The 8,360-nt window shown below is 39.0% G+C and overlaps 1 protein-coding gene and 1 pseudogene across 1 annotated transcript in view; one reads left to right on the top strand and one right to left on the bottom strand.

The window, feature by feature from the left end:
- The window catches only part of PPP2R4 (protein phosphatase 2A activator, regulatory subunit 4), an 81,317-nt gene that overhangs the window by 67,971 nt on the left and 4,986 nt on the right, over window positions 1–8,360 (top strand). The gene's annotated exons all lie outside the window — the stretch shown is intronic.
- Window positions 2,458–7,813, bottom strand: LOC102862714 (annotated as a pseudogene).

The raw sequence follows: 8,360 nt of genomic DNA, 5'->3' as shown, positions 1-8,360 counted from the left end.
TGGTTGCCTTGGATTTGGTTTAATTTTCCTCAGCTTCAGCTTGAATTTGCATATGAGTAGTTGGTGGTCTGTTCCACAATCAACTCCTGGCCTAGTTTTCACAGCTGATATTGAGCTTCTCCAGAGAGGACTAAGACCCTAGGCATTATGAAATTAGCTGAGAGATAGAACAGAAGCATCAAACCCTATATTAAGCCAGTTATCAGGGATGTCCCATTTATCCATGACCCTAAATCTCCAAATCAAGGAACCAAGTCCCATTGGGTGGTTGTACATAAGCTACTTTAGCAGCTACAATGTTTTTGCCATTGTAAATATATTTATCTTTGTTACCTAGTATTACAATAACAAATAATGGCAAGTAAATGACTATAGTAAATAGAAGTTTATTTTTTAACAGTTTAGGAGGCTAGAAATCCATGTTCACAGTGCTGGCTATATGGGAAGGCTTTCTCTTTCTTCAGTGATAATAGAGAAAGGTTCTTGACTCTCTGCTTCAGCTCCTGGTCAGTCTTCATGTAGCCAGGCATGTCCTTCCTTCTTCTCTCATGATGGTTTATTTAATTTCTCCAAAATAAAACCTTGAGTTTATCTCACTTGAATTTAAAAATAAATAAATCTCTAGTTAAAAAATTTCTAGAGTAAATTTTGTATCTTGAACACTAAAGACTAAAGATGAATGTGAGGTGACATAAAGGATAATCATCTATGAAGAAAGGTAAAGGTCACTAAAAGGATAACTTTTCTCCAGCATAGAGAAGTGAAATAAAAATGAAGAACTGAAGAGAACTGAGTAGAAAATTTCTAAGGGCAGCTTGAGAAGAAAAAGCAAAGTATTCTAACAAAATGTTTAAAAACCTGGCATTAGAAAACCATAAGGGTAGAATATGCTTGTCATTTCTCAACTTAAAGGAATGAAGAACAAATTCAAACCTCGAGTTGCAGTACTGAAGGACTCTGTGGGCAAAATCTTGAATGATGCACGAAGCATCTAAAGATCATGGAAGAGGCCTTCCTTCCATATTTTCTTTCAGGGAGGGAGTTTCGTCTCTTTGGAAGTGCAACTTTCTAATAAATCAATCTTTATTCTTTTACCTTAACAAAATAATAATAATCATGGAAGAAATAAACAGTCACCGTACCAAAAAGAATTGGTCAACATGGAACCATTTTAGGAGTAGCATGTACTCAAGAACAAACAATATTGAAGGATGAAGTTGAAACTGCACTAAAGGCATTGACAAAAAATGATGTCCAGGCGAGCTCTGGCGGCCTAGTGGCAAGAAACTGCACTGCAATCCCAGAGGTGTGCGGTTCAAATCCACCAGATGCTTTGCTGGAAAAGGAGGAACCATCTCCTCCTGTACCAGTTAAATCTGATTTGATGGTACACACACACACACAAATAATAAAAATAAAATAAAAAAAAAACACCACCACCACCAACTTTAAAAAAAAAAAGATGTAAAAAAAAAATGATGTCCCAGGAATTGATGAAAAACCAATTGGAGTGTTTAGACAAACAGATACAGCCCTGAACATACTTACTAGTATGGCTAATAAATTTGGAAGATACGTACCTGCCACCTGACTGGAAGAGATCTATATTTGTTAACATTCCAGAAAAAAAATGGTGATCCAATAGATAGATTGTAAAAGTTACACAATAATATTGATATCACACATAAGTAAAATCTTGCTAAAGATTATTAAAATGGCTGGAACATGGAACTACTAGAAATTCAAGCAGTATTCAGAGGCTGTAGAACAAGGGAAGTAGTACCAGAAAGGTGTTTACTTGTATTTCATGCAAAGGCATTTGATTTTGTGAATCATAAATTATTGAATGGGAACCCAGGAACACTTAATTGTGCTCATTCCAAAACTGTACATGGATCAGAAGAAGTAGTTTGAACAGAAAAAGGGAATACTGCATGGTTGGGTTTTTTTTTATTGTTGTTGTTGGTTGGTTTGTTTTTTATTATTACTATTAACGTAGTACAAGTACTTATATTGTAAAGGGGACAGGACCACCAACCAGTGCATGCAGATTTTGTATGTGTGTGGACAAAAGGTACTTTTTTTAAAAATAGTTTCTGATTTAAACACCTTTATTTAGTTATTTCTTTGATTTCATATAAGTATCTTTTCAGAAGGTACTTTTTTTTTTTTAAATTTTACTATTTGTGTGTACTGTCAAATCAGATCTGACTGGTACAGGAGGAGATTGTCCCTCCTTCCCCGGCAGAGCATCTGGTGGATTCGAACCGTGCGCTTCTGGGATTGTAGTGCAGCTGCTTGCCACTAGGCCACCAGATCTCCCCTTAGAAGGTACTTTTGATGTTCAGTTTTGCTATACAGAAATGGAATGAAAAAATGAACTTTTTTTTTTCAGAGATAAGTAAAAGATTCAGTTTGATTCTTCAAGGGGGTGGGGAAAGAGTTGAAAGTAGGTCTTCATTTTGCAGTCATCTATATGAATTTTTCATAGTTGACCTGTCTGTCCACATCGATGTCTTCTCTGATCATTTCACATGCTTCTTCATCTGTTAGTTTTTCTCCTACGTTTGTCATGACGTGACGTAGCTCTGCCGCACTGATATAACTTTTGCCATCCTTGTCAAAGACTCTGAATGCCTCGTGGATTTCTTCTTCACTCTCTGTGTCTTTCATTTTTCTAGCCATCATAGTAAAAAATTCTGGGAAGTCAGTGGTGCCATTGCCGTCGGCATCCACTTCATTGATTTTATCTTGTAATTCCGCTTCTGTTGGGTTCTGACCCAGTGACTTCATGATGGTGCCAAGTTCCTTTGTTGTGATGATGCCGTCACCATCTTTATCGAATAGGGCGAAAGCTTCCTTGAATTCAGTGATCTGTTCTTCGGTCAGCTGATCAGCCACGGTGCCAGCAATGGGGAGAGGGTGGAGGGACAAGGATGGAGCAAGGGCGGCTGCACCAGTGCAGGGCTGCGATGGGGCGGGGGGCCCTATTGCATCTGTGGCGGCTGCTACTGCTGCTAAGGCGCCTGTGCTGCTGTCAACTATGAGTAACGGCTACATGACTGCCAGATGACTGCATGTTTTAAAATCAAGAAAGGTGATTGTGTTGGGGTTATATCCTTTATTCAGTCGGTATGCTGAACAAATTATTAGATTGCTGGACTGTATGAAGAAGAATATGGCATCAGGATTGGAGGAAGATTCAGCATCTTCCATTATGCAGCCTTGCTTGTGGAAAGTGAAGAAATGAAAGAGAAAGCCAAGCCTTTACTGAAGAGTGTATGGAGTACATCTCAACATCAAGAAAACAAAACAACAACAAAAAAAACCCCAACCAAGACCAAAACCCACAAACAACAAATGCTCATGAGGTTGTGGAGAAATTGGCACTTTTATTCGCTGCTAGTGGGAATGTAATATGGTACAATACTATGGAAAGTGGTCTAATGCTTTCTTAAAAAGTTGACAATAGAAATACCATTTGACCCAGCAATTCCACTACTGGGAATATACCCTAAAGAATCCAGAGCCATAACTCAAACAGGTGTATGCACATTCCTCTTTATTGCTACGTTATTCACAATAGCAAAGGAATGGAAGTAACCCAAGTGTCCATCAAGGAATGAATGGATTAGAAAAACTATAGTACATTCACACAATGGAATATTATGCAGCACTGGAAAAACAATGAACTCTTAAAGCATTGTACAACATGGGGGAGCTGGAGGACATTAAGCTGAGTGAAATATTTCAGTCACAGATGGACAAATGGTGCATAACACCACTGTTACAATATAGGACAGGCATGGGGGGTTGGAGAGAGAATGGGGAAAAGGTAGGTAGATAATGAACACTTGAATTAGAACAGATGAATAGAAGAACTGTCTGAAAGGATTAGGCATTATATGTATGACAACAATCTGGAACAAGGGGTGCATTCCAAGGAGGACTAAAGAGGGGAGAGAAAATGTGCAACAATGGAAAAAAACTTTACTCCTTTACCATCAGACAGGATCAAATAAGACAGGATCAAGCTAGATAGAGAAAAGATTGACGTTGTAACAATTCCGTTTTACTTGCATCCACAATCAGTACCTATAGTCAGGAAATCAAGGACATACTGCATTGTGCAGAACTGCTGTCATGAACTTCTTTAATGTGCTAATAAGTAAAGATGTTAAAGACTAAGGTGTGCTTGACTTGTTATGGTATTTTCACTTGCTTGTTATACAAGTGAAAGACTGAACAATACATAGGGAAGATTGAAGAAGAATTGATATCTTTGAATTGTGTTGGCAAGTATTGAATATACACTATGGACTTCAAAAAGAACAAGGAGCTCTGATGGCATAGTACTTAAGGAGGTGCACTCCTGTACAGTCCATATCTTCCTATTCCTGATTCTGTTGCTCTAGGTGCATGTTGTTGTTAGATGTCATCAAGGTTGCTGCTTAATGACCTTGTCCGGTCTTGTGCCATGTTCATGATCTTCACCTTTTGTTAAGTTACTCTGTCAGTCCATCATGTTGAGAATCTTCCTTTCTTTCTCTGATTTGCCACCTTTCCCAGCATGATATCTTCTTCCAAGGACTGATCTCTCTTGAGAACATGTCCAGGGTATATGAAATGAAATCTCACCATCCTTGTTCCTAAGGAGCACCTTGGTTGCACTTCCCCCAAGACCAACTTGTTTGTTCTTTTGATAGTCTGTGGAATAGTTAATAGGCTTCTCCAACACCATAATTCAAAGGCATCAATAATTAATCTGTTATACTTATTCATTGTCCAGGTTTTAGAGGCATAGAAAGCATACCATGGCTTGAGTCAGGCACACCTTAGTCTTTAAACTGACATCTTACTCTCTAGTACTTTAGAGAGGTCCTTAACAGATTTTCTCAATACAACATGGCTTCTGATTTCTTGACTGCTCTTACCATATGTGTTGATTGTGAATACAAGTAGAATGAAATTGTTGATGACCTCAGTCTTTTCTCCATCTATTATGATGTTGCTTATTGGTCCAGTGATGAAGTTTTTATTTTTTTTGATGTTGAGATAAACTCCAAATTGAACACTATAGTCTCTTATCACCTACTATAGCAAATACTTCAAGTCTTTATTTCCTGCAAGCAAAATTGTGCCATCAGCTTAATGCAGGTTGTTGATGAATTTTCCTTCAATCTTGATGCTGTATTCTTTATGTAGTCCAGCTTCTCAAGTGGTTTGCTCAACATACAGATTGTATAGGTATGGAGAAAGCCCTGATGCACATTTTTCCTGATTTTAAATCATGCAATATTCCTTTGCTATATTCAGGCAACAGCTTCTTGGTTTATGTATAGTTTTTATCTGAGCACAATTAGGTGTTCTAGAATTCTCATTCTTCTTAATGTTATCCATAATTTGTTATTATCTGTACTGTCAAATGCCATGTGAATAGAGACTACTTATTGTATCCTGAATGACCGCATGTTAAGACCCTAGGCGTTACACAATTAGAAGCATTAGACACTGTATTAGACTAATTTATGGGGATGTTGCATGAAGCCTTGACCCTCACCTCCAAACCAAGAACATGTCCGTTGATATGTTTGCATATGAGCAGCCACAGCAGCCCATTCTTTTTGTTTATTTTTCTAATTTTGTTCTGTTTTTAGAATTTTAAATCTGTTAAATCTTTTAGTTTTCCAGTGCTGCTGTAAGAAAAGTACTGTAAGTGGATGGCTTTAACAAACAATAATTGATTTTCTCGCAGTTTACAAGTCAAGTTCAGAGCAGCAGCTCCTAGTGGGAGGCATACCCTGTGTCAGGCCTAGGGAAATCCTTGTCTCCTTTCAGCATCTTAACCTGGATCTCTGTGTGTTTTGGCATCAGTCATCCCTTGGGTTTAAGAGGTTATCAGTGCAGGGGTCTCAAGTCTAAAGGACTCTTCTTTCTTGATGGTACTGAGGTCCCTCTTCTGCTCCCTTCTTTCCCTTTTATCTCTTGTTAGAGAAAAGGTGATGCAGACCGTATTCCAGGGAAACACTCTTTACATTGGATCAAAGTTGTGATCTGAGTAAGAAAGCTGTTGCATCCCACCCTTTATAACAGCTTGGCTGACAAAATCAGATCACACCACTGGGAATGATTACATCATTATATCAGCCAAGCCATTCAGAATCATGTTCCAGTCAAGTGTTTGGGGCACACAGATCAATCCATGACAGTATCTGTCAAATAACTTTGCCAGTTCAACTTTTAGTAGACACACAACTTAATGAGAGCAGTTATAGTAGTTGTCTGTGTAATCCTACCCTTATTCATCAGTGTAATTTTTCTATTACCATTAATCTCCCTTCCCTCCATCCCTCATAAGCACTAGTAAACGTTGTTCTCTATAACATTTTCCTTGCCTTGTCCTTTTATATAAATGAGGTTATATGATATTTGTCCTTTCATGACTGATTTATTTGCTTAGTATCTTCAAGCTCTAGATATACTGTAGCTTTTATCTTCTTCCCTTTTTATTGTTGTTGTTACGTGCCATCGAGTCATCTGTGACTTACACGTCTGCGACATCTGCGACCCTATGTACAACAACTCTGAAGCATGCCTTGTCCTAAGCCAGTCTCACTGATTTTGACACACCTAATCCCATTGCCCCAGTTACTATGTCAGTTCATCTCATTCAGGGTCTTCCTCTCCTGTGTTGTCCTTCCACCCTTCCAAGCGTGATGTCCTCTCTTCCAAGGACTGATCCTTCCTGACCATGTGCCTGAAGATTGTGAGACAGAGCTTCAGAATGCTAGCATCCAAGGAGAAACTTGTTTCACCCTCTCCAAGACAGACCTGTTTGTTCTCCTGGTGGTCCATGGTATATGTTCAGTACTCTTCTCCAGCACCACACCTCAAAGGCATCAGTTCTTCTGTCATCATTAGTCAGTGTTCACTCTTTGATGCATAACATGTAATTGCAAAGACCATGGCCTGAATCAGGAACCCCTTAATCGCTAGACTGACATTGCTCCTCAGCACTCTGGAGACGTCCTTGACAGCAGACTTCCCCAGTGCAATTCATCCTTTGATATCCAAGAGTGTTTGTTGATTGTGGGGCTGAGCAATCTGAAATTTTTAACAACCTCAATCTTTTCTCCATCTATCATGATGCTGCCAAGTAGCCCAGTGGTGAGAATCTTCTTGATGTTAAGCTACAATCCGTATTGAAGACTATAGTCCTTGACCTTCTGCAGTAAATACTTCAGGTCCTCTCAGTTTCAGCAAGCAAGGTTGTATGTCATCTGCATAACAGGTTGTTGATGAGTCTTCCTCCAATCCTGATGCCACACTCCTCATGAAGTCCACCCTCTTGAATGACCTGTCCCTCTTTATTGGCAGATTCCATTGTATGTTTTTACCCATTTTGCTAATGTACTCATCTCTTGATGGGCATTTAGCTTGTTTTTACCTTTTGGCTACTGTGAATGGTGTTCCAGTGAACACTGGTACACAAGTGTCTGCTTTCTTGCCTTTTAGGTATATACCTATGAGTGAAATTGCTGAGTCATTTGGTAGTTCTGTTTTTAGCTTCCTGAGGAATATCCTGTTCTTCCACGACACCTGTCCCTTTTTACATTCTTTCCGGCAGTGAGTAAGGATTTAAGTTCCTGCATATCCTTGTCAACATTTGTTAATTTTTACCTTTTCCTCAGCAAAAAACCTTAGCTATCCACTTGTTAGTTAGCCACAGCTCTTTTTTTCCCCCTTTTTTTTAGCCACAGCTCTTAATTAACCTGTGAACAAAGCCTCTGAACCTTACCTTGTGCTGCACCATCCTCACCATCTCTGACACTCCTCCCCATTATCACAATCACTGTGTCAGTCTATCTCATCGAGGGTCTTCCTCTCTTGCTCTGCCCCTCCACCCCTCTAAACATGATGTTCTTCTCCAAGGACTGGTCCATCCTGACAATCCAAAGTACGCGAGACAGATTTTTTAAATCCTAGCCTCCAAAGGGAACCTTGTTTCATCTTCTCCAGGACAAACCTGTTTATTTTCAGTCCATGGTATGCTCCATATTCTTCTCCAGCACCACGACTCAAAGGCATTGATTCTTCTTTCTATTGTCTTAGTGGAAGTGAAATGGCCTACCTTGCCATAGTCTTCATTTGTGTCCCTTTGTGGCTAATGATACTTGTTTGTTATGTGCTTTGTCAAGTCGCCTGCAACTCATAGCAACCCTATGTACAACAGCCCTAAACCCAACTCTATCCTGTGCCAATCTTATTTTTTTTTCTTCTTTTTTTTTCTATAATTATATTTTATTAATTTTCATAAACATTTACAGAGATTTTGGGCTTCCACTCATTCATTGTTGCAC

The sequence above is a fragment of the Elephantulus edwardii genome, unplaced genomic scaffold (genome assembly GCF_000299155.1).
Source record: "Elephantulus edwardii isolate Elephantulus edwardi_28Jun2011 unplaced genomic scaffold, EleEdw1.0 scaffold00116, whole genome shotgun sequence".
Taxonomy (NCBI): domain Eukaryota; kingdom Metazoa; phylum Chordata; class Mammalia; order Macroscelidea; family Macroscelididae; genus Elephantulus; species Elephantulus edwardii.
Note: the sequence above shows the minus strand (reverse complement) of the source record. Positions and strands in the feature narration are given on the sequence as shown.